At 43.7% G+C, this 15220-nt stretch overlaps 2 non-coding genes and 11 pseudogenes across 2 annotated transcripts; all 13 read left to right on the forward strand.

Annotated features, from left to right (window-relative positions):
• Positions 1–2849: 2849 nt before the first annotated feature.
• Positions 2850–2968, forward strand: LOC149271156 (5S ribosomal RNA; annotated as a pseudogene).
• A 190-nt stretch (positions 2969–3158) lies between these two features.
• On the forward strand, positions 3159–3277 carry LOC149271157 (5S ribosomal RNA; annotated as a pseudogene).
• Positions 3278–9870: 6593 nt separating this feature from the next.
• Positions 9871–9989, forward strand: LOC149271158 (5S ribosomal RNA; annotated as a pseudogene).
• Positions 9990–10178: 189 nt separating this feature from the next.
• Positions 10179–10297, forward strand: LOC149271159 (5S ribosomal RNA; annotated as a pseudogene).
• Positions 10298–10496: 199 nt separating this feature from the next.
• On the forward strand, positions 10497–10605 carry LOC149271160 (5S ribosomal RNA; annotated as a pseudogene).
• Positions 10606–10797: 192 nt separating this feature from the next.
• On the forward strand, positions 10798–10916 carry LOC149271161 (5S ribosomal RNA). The gene has a single exon (XR_016279769.1). It is a non-coding gene; the product is annotated as a 5S ribosomal RNA (ribosomal RNA).
• A 204-nt stretch (positions 10917–11120) lies between these two features.
• On the forward strand, positions 11121–11229 carry LOC149271162 (5S ribosomal RNA; annotated as a pseudogene).
• A 257-nt stretch (positions 11230–11486) lies between these two features.
• On the forward strand, positions 11487–11605 carry LOC149271163 (5S ribosomal RNA; annotated as a pseudogene).
• A 913-nt stretch (positions 11606–12518) lies between these two features.
• Positions 12519–12637, forward strand: LOC149271164 (5S ribosomal RNA; annotated as a pseudogene).
• A 210-nt stretch (positions 12638–12847) lies between these two features.
• Positions 12848–12966, forward strand: LOC149271165 (5S ribosomal RNA). The gene has a single exon (XR_016279770.1). It is a non-coding gene; the product is annotated as a 5S ribosomal RNA (ribosomal RNA).
• Positions 12967–13162: 196 nt separating this feature from the next.
• Positions 13163–13281, forward strand: LOC149271166 (5S ribosomal RNA; annotated as a pseudogene).
• Positions 13282–13550: 269 nt separating this feature from the next.
• LOC149271167 (5S ribosomal RNA) lies at positions 13551–13669 on the forward strand (annotated as a pseudogene).
• An 875-nt stretch (positions 13670–14544) lies between these two features.
• Positions 14545–14663, forward strand: LOC149271168 (5S ribosomal RNA; annotated as a pseudogene).
• The last annotated feature ends 557 nt before the right edge of the window (positions 14664–15220 follow it).

Raw genomic sequence — 15220 nt, forward strand, 5'->3', positions numbered from 1 at the left:
AACCCTAACCCTAACCCTAACCCTAACCCTAACCCTAACCCTAACCCTAACCCTAACCCTAACCCTAACCCTAACCCTAACCCTAACCCTAACCCTAACCCTAACCCTAACCCTAACCCTAACCCTAACCCTAACCCTAACCCTAACCCTAACCCTAACCCTAACCCTAACCCTAACCCTAACCCTAACCCTAACCCTAACCCTAACCCTAACCCTAACCCTAACCCTAACCCTAACCCTAACCCTAACCCTAACCCTAACCCTAACCCTAACCCTAACCCTAACCCTAACCCTAACCCTAACCCTAACCCTAACCCTAACCCTAACCCTAACCCTAACCCTAACCCTAACCCTAACCCTAACCCTAACCCTAACCCTAACCCTAACCCTAACCCTAACCCCTAACCCTAACCCTAACCCTAACCCTAACCCTAACCCTAACCCTAACCCTAACCCTAACCCTAACCCTAACCCTAACCCTAACCCTAACCCTAACCCTAACCCTAACCCTAACCCTAACCCTAACCCTAACCCTAACCCTAACCCTAACCCTAACCCTAACCCTAACCCTAACCCTAACCCTAACCCTAACCCTAACCCTAACCCTAACCCTAACCCTAACCCTAACCCTAACCCTAACCCTAACCCTAACCCTAACCCTAACCCTAACCCTAACCCTAACCCTAACCCTAACCCTAACCCTAACCCTAACCCTAACCCTAACCCTAACCCTAACCCTAACCCTAACCCTAACCCTAACCCTAACCCTAACCCTAACCCTAACCCTAACCCTAACCCTAACCCTAACCCTAACCCTAACCCTAACCCTAACCCTAACCCTAACCCTAACCCTAACCCTAACCCTAACCCTAACCCCTAACCCTACCCTAACCCTAACCCTAACCCTAACCCTAACCCTAACCCTAACCCTAACCCTAACCCTAACCCTAACCCTAACCCTAACCCTAACCCTAACCCTAACCCTAACCCTAACCCTAACCCTAACCCTAACCCTAACCCTAACCCTAACCCTAACCCTAACCCTAACCCTAACCCTAACCCTAACCCTAACCCTAACCCTAACCCTAACCCTAACCCTAACCCTAACCCTAACCCTAACCCTAACCCTAACCCTAACCCTAACCCTAACCCTAACCCTAACCCTAACCCTAACCCTAACCCTAACCCTAACCCTAACCCTAACCCTAACCCTAACCCTAACCCTAACCCTAACCCTAACCCTAACCCTAACCCTAACCAAACCCTAACCCCAACCCCCCCACCCAACCCTAACCCTAACCCAACCCCAACCCTAACCCACACCCACCCCCACCCCCCAACCCAACCTAACCCAAACCCTAACCCTAACCCACCCCACACCCCACCCCAACCCCAACCCTCACCTAACCCAAACCCTAACCCCTAACCCTAACCTAACCCTAACCCAACCCCCTAACCCACCCCAAACCCAACCCTAACCCTAACCCCTAACCCTAACCCTAACCCAACCCCCTAACCCTAACCACCCAACCCTAACCCTAACCCAACCCTAACCCCAAACCCAACCCCCAAACCCTACCCCCTAACCCTAACCCTAACCCCTAACCCCACCCCACCCCAACCCCACCCCCTAACCCTACCCCTAACCCACCCCACCCCCAACCCAACCCTAACCCTAACCACCCCCAACCCCAACCCCTAACCAAACCCAACCAAACCCACCCCAACCCCACCCTAACCCTAACCCTAACCCACCCTAACCCACCCCTAACCCTACCCCTAACCCTAACCCTAACCCTACCTAACCCTAACCTAACCCTAACCCACCCCCTAACCCAACCTACCCCCAACCCTAACCCCTAACCCTAACCCTAACCCTAACAACCCTAACCCTAACCTACCCAACACCCTACACCCTACCCTAACCCTAACCCTACCCTACCCTAACACTAACCCTAACCCTAACCCTAACCCTAACCCCTAACCCTAACCTAACCCTAACCCTAACCCTAACCCTAACCCTAACCCTAACCCTAACCCTAACCCTAACCCTAACCCTAACCCTAACCCTAACCCTAACCCTAACCCTAACCCTAACCCTAACCCTAACCCTAACCCTAACCCTAACCCTAACCCTAACCCTAACCCTAACCCTAACCCTAACCCTAACCCTAACCCTAACCCTAACCCTAACCCTAACCCTAACCCTAACCCTAACCCTAACCCTAACCCTAACCCTAACCCTAACCCTAACCCTAACCCTAACCCTAACCCTAACCCTAACCCTAACCCTAACCCTAACCCTAACCCTAACCCTAACCCTAACCCTAACCCTAACCCTAACCCTAACCCTAACCCTAACCCTAACCCTAACCCTAACCCTAACCCTAACCCTAACCCTAACCCTAACCCTAACCCTAACCAACCCTAACCCTACCCTAACCCTAACCCTAACCCTAACCCTAACCCTAACCCTAACCCTAACCCTAACCCTAACCCTAACCCTACCCTAACCCTAACCCTAACCCTAACCCTAACCCTAACCCTAACCCTAACCCTAACCCTAACCCTAACCCTAACCCTAACCCTAACCCTAACCCTAACCCTAACCCTAACCCCTAACCCTAACCCTGGGAATACCAGGTGTTGTAGGCTTTTTCTTTTCTCACAGTCCGGGGAGAGCTTTTTGCCATGTGTTTCTTGCTCATCATCAAAGCTTTAAACCCTTATTTGAACGTTCTCACCTTCTCACCTTCTCTGTCCGGTCCCAGGGCTATTAATTCGTTCTGTCTGACGACAAGCAGCAGCAGCAGCAACAGAATAAGAGAAGTAAAATAAAAAGCTTTCACACCTGCGGCCATACCACCCTGAAAGCGCACGATCTTGTCTGATCTTGGAAGCTAAGCAGGGTTGGGCCTGATTAGTACCTGGATGGGAGACACCCTGGGAATACCAGGTGTTGTAGGCTTTTTCTTTTCTCACAGTCCGGGAGAGCTTTTTGCCATGTGTTTCTTGCTCATCATCAAAGCTTTAAACCCTTATTTGAACCTTCTCACCTTCTCACCCACTCTGTCCTGTCCCAGGGCTTATAATTCTTTCTGTCTGATGACAAGCAGCAGTAGCAATAGAATAAGAGAAGTAAAATACAAAGCTTTCACGCCTGCAGCCATACCACCCTGAAAGAGCCAGATCTCGTCTGATCTCAGAAGATAATCACGGTTGGGCCTAGTTAGTACCTGGATGGGAGACCACCTGGGAATACCAGGTGTTGTAGGCTTTTTCTTTTCTCACAGTCCGGGGAGAGCTTTTTGCCATGTGTTTCTTGCTCATCATCAAAGCTTTAAACCCTTATTTGAACCTTCTCACTGTTGGTTGAAATAATGGTCGAATTCTCCTCAGAAAGAGTTTCCTTTAATTAGATCATGCGCATAATCGAGACAAGGCACACAACACACAAAAGTCGAAGCGTTGTCTGATTACATGTTTGAATTACATGGTTTATATAGCATCTTATCTACTTCTAATAGCATGCATTATTATGATTGGTTACTTTTCAAGCAAGTTACACCTCTTTAAGCTGCATAATTAAGAATGGCCTAGACTTGACCCTTTGCACATATATATATAGAACAACTTAGAGTAGACGTGTTGGCGGAAACTCGTCCATATATCATTGACTAGACATTCCCTGCTTTCTTATGTCTTTGTCAGGAATAATATTTACGATCACATAAGCTTTCTTCTAACATTTCCCTCCTGTTTATCAAAATATTATTCAATATCAGACTCTTCATCTTCAGTATCCGTCATTAGCACTGATAATTCATCTTTCATGTCAATAACGTCATTAATATGTAGAGTCTCAGATACTTTTAATAATTGATCACAATCTTCTTTGTTGATCTGGGAGTACATAGTCTGATTTACAGCTTTATCAATTGTCTTATTCAAAAATCCTCTGCAACATGGAATAAAACAGCATCCTCCGAATATCAATACTGCGGATACTATAGTGATAGTAATTATTCCGGACATTATCATTCCCGACCATCGCCCGAACCATCCTTCTAACCAAGAGGTGAACACATTATGTATTCCTGCATTCTCGGCAAATTCATTTGATAAGGATGTTAGTCCTTCAAGGGCTTTGGTCTCCGCACAACCACCAAATATCTGCTCTCATCTGGGTTGGCTGTCTCAGTCCTGTGGAAAAAGTCTCGACACACAGTGAATTAGACAAATCTTTATAATCAAAATAGCTGCTATTACCCTGAAGTTTCATACAGGTGTAATTTCCCCCATATATTTGCACTGTTAGAGGTAATTCAGGTCTCTTAACCTTGGGAAACAAGTCCAATATATGACAAGTTCCGTTTCCAGGTGGGGTATAAGTCTTATCTAACAGCTTTATTATCAGAAACCTACGCGCCTATGGTATATAGTCTTTCATCCGTCTTCATAGGTTCTTTTAAAGTAAATAGTAATTTATTACAATTATCATAGGTGGTACATTCAGATTGTAATCTTTTTACAGATAATCTCGTTTTGATTTTACTCGCTCTTGCCCCGGGTATCATATCCCCAATCTCGACTAGCTGTTGTCCACATAGCATAATCCCAACCAAGACATGATGTTATACTTCGTTTTCCAGGGGGCTTTTCGGGCATCCAGCATACATATACATCGGCCTTAGAGTATTTTCTTGCTTGCCCAATATTTTCACAATGGATCAGTTTACACAGATCAATGACAATGGAACTATCTCCTGCTAATGAAAAAGTCAGATTTTGTGCTTTGGTATCTTCCCATTTGATCCCACTTAGCATTAGCATTAGAATAAGGAATTATTGTAAAAGCATCAGTCACTACCCAATAAACTATAAGCAGGCACCACCCCTTCATCCTACCTGGCCGTCAACTCAGGGTTCGGGGAATGGATTTCTTCACTGGCTTGAGACGAGTCCAACCTATCGTCTGGACCCCCCTTTGTACCCAGACTTAATGAGTGACTACCAGCAAGTGATCCACCCCTCCTATTATAACCCAACTGATGTATCCAACAACTCCTCTCAGCTATCTTACATGCCGTGGGGTGGTTAGTAGTACTTGGTACGATCCTTCCCCTCAACCTACCCCCACTATCATCCCCCCATCAAACCATTAGTACCCAATCTCCCACAACCCCCACACCAATTGCCTTCAGAATCTGAAAGAATTAACATTTGTATTGATCTGGAGTTCAACATTTTTAACGCCAAACCATATAATCTGCTAGAGTCAATTCAGTTTCATCATTTGCCTCTTTTACCTTTATCTGTGGCAAACTATAGGGTCTCCCGTACATTACTTCAAATGGGGTGAGACCCTGCTTGTTGGGTGTAATACGCATACTCAATTTTACCATAGGTAGGCAAGAAACCCAATTCTTCCCGGTTTCTGCCATGGTCTTTTTTAATTTATTATTTATTGTTCCATTGTTTCTTTCTACCAACCCTGCTGACTGAGGATGATAGGCACAATGATTCTTTAATTGTATACCAAATACTTGTGCAAATCTGGAGATTAGTTGATTGACAAAATGACTGTATATTCTTTCTGGTGTTCCAAATCTAGGAATGATTTCTTTTATCATGAAGACAATTAGCACACAAAATTTGTTTTTGTTTTTTAGAGTAATTTTGGAACACCTTATCTATCTATTACCATCCCTCCTGTTGAGGCATGGCTCAGCCCATGACTCAATAAGGCTGCATAGCGAACCAATGATTTTGGCAATATTGGTTTGTTGTTAATGTGAAACATTTTCTTACATAGAGTCGCTTTTTTAGACCACCAATATCGTTTTTCAGATATAGGGGCAGCCTGCTGCATATCATACAGAACCTGGTGATTAATTTGTATCTCGTTAGTGATTATGGCAAACATCTCTTGAGCAATTCTTTTTGCTTCAATATCTGCACAGTTATTGCCTAATGCTATAGGATCCTTGCTGTTGGTATGGGCTGCACACTTTATTACAGCTACTTCCTTTGGTAGATTTATAACTGTTAATAGTTCTTTATTTATTGGTTTCCCTGTGGAGGTAATCATACCTCTTTTTTTCCATTGTTGTGGAAACACATGTATAGTAGAAAATACATATTGACTGTCGGTATAGATATTTACCCGTTTGTCTACTGCCCATTTGCATGCCTCTATGAGAGCCGTTAACTCAGCCGCCTGGGCTAATAAATGATTAGATAATTTACCTCTCTTACTTCAGTATTGCATTGAATATCTCCTTTATCTCTTTTCCACGAGTGATTAATCTCACATCGCAACACCATATCTCCCACAGACTTCTACTGATCAGTTTGCTGTTTACACAGAGACAAATGTAGTGTTTACACAGAGACAAAAAGTGTGGTTATTCGGGGTGTTAATATACCAGATAATGCCCCCTGTCCTTTGTCCAGTAAAAGTATTCTGTCTGTATTACAGTACTTTGTTCATCTTTTAGATTCATAATACTCGTCTCCTCCTGCTGTTTTCTTAACATACATTGTACAATGAAAATCATTTGAATGCTGAACTTGTAAATGATCACAGATCTCCAATGTTTTATGTACAAGTTCTAAAGCCTGTATTATATTTCCCTTATTTTCAGTCATTGTTCTATGTTTAAAGCATAGTAGTAATGATCATGCCGTCCTTGATAGTTATTTCTTCTTCCCCCCACTGTAACATCAAACTTGTCTCCCACGGGTGCAATGTGCACTCCCAACTCTCTAATCAGATCTCTTCCTAGAAGATTTACGGGACATACCTCAGATAATATTACACTGGCGGTAATTATTTTTCCAGACTCTGGATGTTGTATGTGGAGGGGAACAGATAAGCTTTCGGTATGTGTCCTCCCATTTACTCCCTTTATGTGAATTTTACCAGTCCCTTTCTGTATGCCCGTGCAGGTGGGATGATTCAATAGGGTTCGCGAAGCCCCTGAATCAACCAAAAATGTTACACGTTTGTTATTTACAATTAAATCAATTTCAGGCAAGTTTGACAATAACAACACATCATGAACATTACTGAGATCCAATGTCTCTTTTTCCTGTATTAGTCATTGTTCTGGGGAATTCTGCTTTCTCTTGTCTGGCTCGGGACACTCTTTTGCCCAATGACCTTCCTTTCCACAATTATAACATCCTTGTGACCATCTATCACCTCTACCTCTTCTACCTCGGTACGACCTCGAAATCTCTCTCTCACTCTTTTGTTATTCCCTGTCAACATTCCTTCATACAACATTCCTTCATACTCCTCTCCTGCTAACATTACTCTCACTTTCTTTTTCTCCCATTCTTTGTGCCACTTTTCAGAATGCTTAGCATATTCCAACACATCATTCAACGTCGCAGTACAGAGGTTCACCATATGTTAACTGACATTCGCATTTATCTCTTTACGTGTCCCAGACACAAACACATTTTTAGTTGCTGCTTATATCTATTTATCTCCCTCCAATTTGTTCTACAAGCCCATCTGTTTGTGCAAGCAGTTATAAAGACATTTAATCGATTATTTAAATCAGCACTGTCCCCTGGGAGTGGGTGTCTTGGATTTAGATTATCGGACCCATTCCAGTTCAGTTCTACTAAACTCTAATCTGATTTCAAAATTCGTCGACACACTCTCTCTCTATTTCTTCACCATTACCATTTAATTGATAACTGTTACAGAGCCCTCGGATATCAGTCTCAAACTGTTGGGGATCCTCTTTTGGATTTTTAACATGCTCAGTAGCTTTTTTAATATCCTCCTCTGTTCATGTTCTATGTACCCACATGGTTAACGGATATATCTGACCTTGATTACTCCATAAGGAGGTGCGTTACTTACAATGTTACTTTAAGCATATTAATTTGAACAAAAAATAAAACAAGAATATATATCATAAAAACCACAGACAGGTATACAGGATATCTTATTACCTTAAAAACAAAATATGTGCTAATTATAAATTTTAGCTTTTAAATTATTAACCCTTATTTAAATTAATTCTGGAAAAAGCATAAAAGCATTAGAATAAAAAGATAAAAAGGCTTTTCTAATGTCGACTCTACATATAATTTATGATCGATCACAGATAACAGACAAGACATACATTTAACAGATTCTGGAACCAGCTGGAAACATGGTATAGAATTTGGAATGTTATAATTTAGTCACTACGTAGTTTCTTCTAAATCCACACATTCACCGAGTGGTCCAACCACTCCGAGTCTAGATTCTACCAGGATGGTCCAACCATCCGAAACCTGAGGGATTCACCCTCTATTTTTAAGTGCACTATACCTGAACAATGTGAATTTATGCCTAAACATTTTCTTGATTAAGTTTATACATAAACTGTTTGTCTTCTTTCAGTGGTTTCTTCTTTATCCACAAGAAAACACTTTCATCCTTTTGTTTCTTTCCCTTACTGTGGGATTTCCCCATGATACAATCTCACCGCAAGACAGAAAACAAGGAAAATCTTTTGGTATTTATAAGATACCACGTCTGGACAGGGTTAAACAGAGAGTTCTTGGTATTTATAAGATACCACGTCTGGACAGGGTTAAACAAAGAGCTCTTGGTATTTATAAGATACCGTTCCTAGACAGTAAAGGCAGGAAAATCACTCTCGCAGCGAAGTTGTTCACTTGCAATCCCAGCACTTGATCACAGAGAGCTTCTCACAAATGCCGGGGGGCGTATTAACAACAACCTTATTAACTGTTCGTTCACCGTAAAGGACTCCTGAACAGTCATTCACACAGATTCATTCAGACAAGATTTGTGACATGGGTTGGTATAGCTGTCCCTGGACCATAAGAGCTCTTCTCTTTAAGGTCTTGTGATACTCTTTCACAATAATACAAGCCGCAACCAACATCAACAGTATTGTCACAATTACAAACAACAATTCGCTATCACAAAAATAATGACTAACTACCTGTGCACATTTCTCCTGATCAGCTTCAGTACTCCAAGTACTATTCCTTATTATCGAATGCATACGCAGTTATTTATTTCAGTAGTCCCTGACAGACTTTGACCTCTTATAATATTTCCCAGAAATATTTTTCTTACTCACATTTCTGAAGAGAAGACCGTAATAAATCTTCGGGAGGATGCTGCCGGTTTCAGGGACGATGTCGCAAAGTGCCTCTGTTTAACAGCAATCTTAGCTGGAGGACTTATATTACCCCAGATACAGATTCTCGAGGTGCAGTTCCTCAGGACTGTCGTCCCCGTCTCCGGTCAGAACCTCCTCACACGGGGCACCAAAATGTTGGTTGAAATAATGGTCGAATTCTCCTCAGAAAGAGTTTCCTTTAATTAGATCATGCGCATAATCGAGACAAGGCACACAACACACAAAAGTCGAAGCGTTGTCTGATTACATGTTTGAATTACATGGTTTATATAGCATCTTATCTACTTCTAATAGCATGCATTATTATGATTGGTTACTTTTCAAGCAAGTTACACCTCTTTAAGCTGCATAATTAAGAATGGCCTAGACTTGACCCTTTGCACATATATATATAGAACAACTTAGAGTAGACGTGTTGGCGGAAACTCGTCCATATATCATTGACTAGACATTCCCTGCTTTCTTATGTCTTTGTCAGGAATAATATTTACGATCACATAAGCTTTCTTCTAACACTCACCTTCTCACCTTCTCTGTCCTGTCCCAGGGCTTATAATTCTTTCTGTCTGACGACAAGCAGCAGCAGCAGCAGCAGCAGCAGCAGCAGCAGCAGCAGCAGCAGCAGCAGCAGCAGCAGCAACAGCAGCAGCAACAGAATAAGAGAAGTAAAATAAAAAACTTTCACACCTGTGTCCATACCACCATGAAGGCACCCGATCTCATCTGATCTTGAAAGCTAAGCAGGTTTGGGCCTGGTTAGTACCTGGATGGGAGACCACCTGGGAATAGCAGGTGTTGTAGGCTTTTTCTTTTCTCACAGTCCGGGCAGAGCTTTTTGCCATGTTTCTTGCTCATTATCAAAGCTTTAAACCCTTATTTGAACCTTCTCACCTTCTCACCCACTCTGTCCTGTCCCAGGGCTTATAATTCTTTCTGTCTGATGACAAGCAGCAGTAGCAATAGAATAAGAGAAGTAAAATACAAAGCTTTCACGCCTGCAGCCATACCACCCTGAAAGAGCCCGATCTCGTCTGATCTCATAAGATAATCCCAGTTGGGCCTGGTTAGTACCTGGATGGGAGACCGCCTGGGAATACCAGGTGTTGTAGGCTTTTTCTTTTCTCACAGTCCGGGGAGAGCTTTTTGCCATGTGTTTCTTGCTCATCATCAAAGCTTTAAACCCTTATTTGAACCTTCTCACCTTCTCACCTTCTCACCTTCTCTGTCCTGTCCCAGGGCTTATAATTCTTTCTGTCTGATGACAAGCAGCAGTAGCAATAGAATAAGAGAAGTAAAACACAAAGCTTTCACGCCTGCAGCCATACCACCATGAAAGCACCTGATCTTGGAAGCTAAGCAGGGTTGGGCCTGGTTAGTACCTGGGTGGGAGACCACCTGGGAATAGCAGGTGTTGTAGGCTTTTTCTTTTCTCACAGTCCGGGGAGAGCTTTTTGAGATGTCTTTCTTGCTCATCATCAAAACTTTAAACCCTTATTTGAACCTTCTCACCTTCTCTGTCCTGTCCCAGGGCTTATTATTCTTTCTGTCTGACGACAAGCAGCAGCAGCAGCAGCAGCAGCAGAATAAGAGAAGTAAAATAAAAAGCTCTCACGCCTGCGGCCATACCACCCTGAAAGTGCCCAATCTCATCTGATCTTGGAAGCTAAGTAGGGTTGGGCCTGGTTAGTACCTGGATGGGAGACCACCTGGGAATACCAGGTGTTGTAGGCTTTTTCTTTTCTCACAGTCCGGGGAGAGCTTTTTGCCATGTGTTTCTTGCTCATCATCAAAGCTTTAAACCCTTATTTGAACCTTCTCACCATCTCACCTTCTCACCTTCTCTGTCCTGTCCCAGGGCTTATAATTCTTTCTGTCTGACGACAAGCAGCAGCAGCAGCAGCAACAGAATAAGAGAAGTAAAACAAAAAGCTTCACACCTGCGGCCATACCCCCCTGAAAGTGCCTGATCTTGGAAACTAAGCAGGGTTGGCCCTGGTTAGTACCTGGATGGGAGACCGCCTGGGAATACCAGGTGTTGTAGGCTTTTTCTTTTCTCACAGTCCGGGGAGAGCTTTTTGCCATGTGTTTCTTGCTCATCATCAAAGCTTTAAACCCTTATTTTAACCTTCTCACCTTCTCACCTTCTCTGTCCTGTCCCAGGACTTATAATTCTTTCTGTCTGACGACAAGCAGCAGCAGCAGCAGCAGCAGCAGCAGCAGCAGCAGCAGCAGCAGCAGCAGCAGCAGCAGCAGCAGCAGCAGCAGCAACAGAATAAGAGGAGTAAAATAAATAGCTTTCACACCTGTCCCCATAGCACCCTGAAAGTGCCTGATCTCATCTGATCTCAGAAGCTAAGCAAGGTTGCGCCTGGTTAGTACATGAATGGGAGACAGCCTGGGAATACCAGGTGTTGTAGGTTTTTTCTTTTCTCACAGTCCGGGGAGAGCTTTTTGCCATGTGTTTCTTGCTCATCATCAAAGCTTTAAACCCTTGTTTGAACCTTCTCACTGTTGTATATACTTCTCCTCTCTCAAACCAATACCACCAATTGATATGCGTGGAGAATAATCCGCTCTGCGTTGTGTATTAATGATAAGTGTAATACCCTTGTTACCTCCTCCAAGAACTACATATAACCGTATCCCCTTTTCCAGATAATATATATGTCTAGTTCTACTAAGGTTTTCTACCTGATATTGCAATAAAACAGCCAACCCAAGATTCTTACCAGAGAGAGAGCTTTAATTAGAATCTACCCAGATTAATGTTACAGCAAAGACAAAACCAGAGTTACAGTGATATACAGATGACAATCATTCATACCACTCACAAACATCCCATCTATCTAATATCTGCTGCTAAGTGTGTATGCTGTGTGGGTGATGTGCCAAAGGTGAGACTCACCAATCCAGTCTCTTTCTATGTGTTTCTACAATGTCTTTTTAAGGGATTTCTCTATTGATGTGTAAATGAGATCCCTGTCCTGTGTTCCCAAGACCCCACCGTGTGATGTTATTGACTTGCTATGTTTCCCATGCCTATCTCCAGGTGATGCATTTCCTTCCTTCTCTACATAGTGTATAGGTGTGATATCTTCTTACAGCTGTCTTTCCTGTTACTTCCCCCCTAAGTGGCTTGCAGCTATCATACATACATATATACACACACAAACTTAATCAAGCACATATTAATTACAAATATACATACTTTGTATTTACCCCTACACTCACCTTCTCACCTTCTCTGTCCTGTCCCAGGGCTTATAATTCTTTCTGTCTGACGACAAGCAGCAGCAGCAACAGAATAAGAGAAGTAAAATAAAAAACTTTCACATCGGCGCCCATACCACCCTGAAAGCGCCTGGTCTCATCTGATCTTGGAAGCTAAGCAGGGTTGGGCCTGGTTAGTACCTGGACGGGAGACCGCCTGCTAATACTAGGTGTTGTAGGTTTTTTCTTTTCTCACAGTCCGGGGAGAGCTTTTTGCCATGTGTTTCTTGCTCATCATCAAAGCTTTAAACCCTTATTTGAACCTTCTCACCTTCTCACCTTCTCACCTTCTCACCTTCTCTGTCCAGTCCCAGGGCTTATAATTCTTTCTGTCTGACGACAAGCAGCAGCAGCAGCAACAGAATAAGAGAAGTAAAATAAAAAGCTTTCACACCTGTGGCCATACCACCCTGAAAGCGCTCAATCTCGTCTGATCTTGGAAGCTAAGCAGGGTTGGGCCTGGTTAGTACCTGGTTGGGAGACCGCCTGGGAATTCCAGGTGTTGTAGGCTTTTTCTTTTCTCACAGTCCATGGAGAGCTTTTTGCCATGTGTTTCTTGATCATCATCAAAGATTTAAACCCTTATTTGAACCTTCTCACCTTCGCACCTTCTCACCTTCTCTGTCCTGTCCCAGGGCTTATAATTCTTTCTGTCTGACAAGCAGCAGCAGCAACAGAATAAGAGAAGTAAAATAAAAATCTTTCACGCCTCCAGCCATACCACCCTAAAAGCGCCAGATTTCGTCTGGTCTCAAAAGCTAAGCAGGGTTGATCCTGGATAGTACCTGGATGGGAAACCACCTGGGAATACCAGGTGGTGTAGGCTTTTTCTTTTCTCACAGTCCGGGGAGAGCTTTTTGCCATGTGTTTCTTGCTCATCATCAAAGCTTTAAACCCTTATTTGAACCTTCTCACCTTCTCACCTTCTCTGTCCTGTCCCAGGGCTTATAATTCTTTCTGTCTGACAAGCAGCAGCAGCAGCAGCAGCAGCAGCAGCAGCAGCAGCAGCAGCAGCAGCAGCAGCAGCAGCAGCAGCAGCAGCAGCAGCAGCAGCAGCAGCAGCAGAATAAGAGAAGTAAAATAAAATGCTTTCACGCCTTCAGCCATACAACTCTGACAGCGGCTGATCTTGTCTAATCTCAGAAGCTAAGCAGGGTTGGGCCTGATAAGTACCTGGATGGGAGACCGCCTGGGAATACCAGGTGTTGTAGGCTTTTTCTTTTCTCCCAGTCCGGGGAGAGCTTTTTGCCATGTGTTTCTTGCTCATCATCAAAGCTTTAAACCCTTATTTGAACCTTCTCACCTTCTCACCTTCTCACCTTCTCTGTCCTGTCCCAGGGCTTATAATTCTTTCTGTCTGACAAGCAGCAGCAGCAACAGAATAAGAGAAGTAAAATAAAAAGTTTTCGCGCCTGCAGCCATACCACCCTGAAAGCGCCCAATCTCACCTGATCACGGAAGCTAAGCACAATTGATCCTGGTTAGTATCTGGATGGGAGACAGCCTGGGAATACCAGGTGTTGTAGGCTTTTTCTTTTCTCACAGTGGGGGAGAGCTTTTTGCCAAGTGTTTCTTGCTCATCATCAAAGCTTTAAACCCTTATTTGAACCTTCTCACCTTCTCACCTTCTCACCTTCTCACCTTCTCTGTCCTGTCCCAGGGCTTATAATTCTTTCTGTCTGACAAGCAGCAGCAGCAGCAGCAGCAACAGAATAAGAGAAGTAAAATAACAATCTGTCACACTTGTGGTCATACCACCCTGGAAGCGCCTGATCTCGTCTGATTTTGGAAGCTAAGCAGGGTTGGTCCTGGTTAGCACCTGGATAGGAGACCACCGTGGGAATACCAGGTGTTGTAGGCTTTTTCTTTTCTCCCAGTCTGGGAAGAGCTTTTTGCCGTGTGTTTCTTGCTCTTCATCAAAGCTTTAAACCCTTATTTGAACCTTCTCACCTTCTCACCTTCTCACCTTCTCACCATCTCACCTTCTCACCTTCTCACCTTCTCTGTCCTGTCCCATGGCTTATAATTCTTTCTGTCTGACGACAAGCAGCAGCAACAGAATAAGAGAAATAAAATAAAAAGCTTTAATGCTTCCAGCTGTACCACCCTGAAAGCACCCGATCTTGTCTGATCTCAGAAGCTAAGCAGTGTTGGGCCTGGTTAATACCTGGATGGGAGACCACCTGGGAATACCAGGTGTTGTGGGCTTTTTATTTTCTCACAGTCCGGGGAGAGCTTTTTGCCATGTGTTTCTTGCTCATCATCGAAGTTTTAAACCCTTATTTGAACCTTCTCACCTTCTCACTTTCTCACCTTCTCACCTTCTCTGTCCTGTCCCAGGGCTTATAATTATTTCTGTCTGACAAGCAGCAGCAGCAGCAACAGAATAAGAGGAGTAAAATAAAAACCTTTAAACCTTGCGGCCATACCACCCTGAAAGCGCCGGTCTTGTCTGGTCTCGGGAGCTAAGCAGGTTAGGGACTGGTTAGTACCTGGATGGGTGACTGCCTGGCAGTACCAGGTGTTGTAGGTTTTTTCTTTTCTCACAGTCCAGGGAGAGCTTTTTGCCATGTGTTTCTTGCTCATCATCAAAGCTTTAAACCCTTATTTGAACCTTCTCACCTTCTCACTTTCTCTGTCCTGTCACAGGGCTTATAATTCTTTCTGTCTGACAAGCAGCAGCAGCAGCAGGAATACCAGGTGTTGTAGGCTTTTTCTTTTCTCACAGTCCGGGGAGAGCTTTTTGCCATGTATTTCTTGCTCAT

Source organism: Sceloporus occidentalis, unplaced genomic scaffold (assembly GCF_023333645.1).
Source record: "Sceloporus occidentalis isolate IW3139 unplaced genomic scaffold, rSceOcc1.0.p SCAF_543, whole genome shotgun sequence".
Taxonomy (NCBI): domain Eukaryota; kingdom Metazoa; phylum Chordata; class Lepidosauria; order Squamata; family Phrynosomatidae; genus Sceloporus; species Sceloporus occidentalis.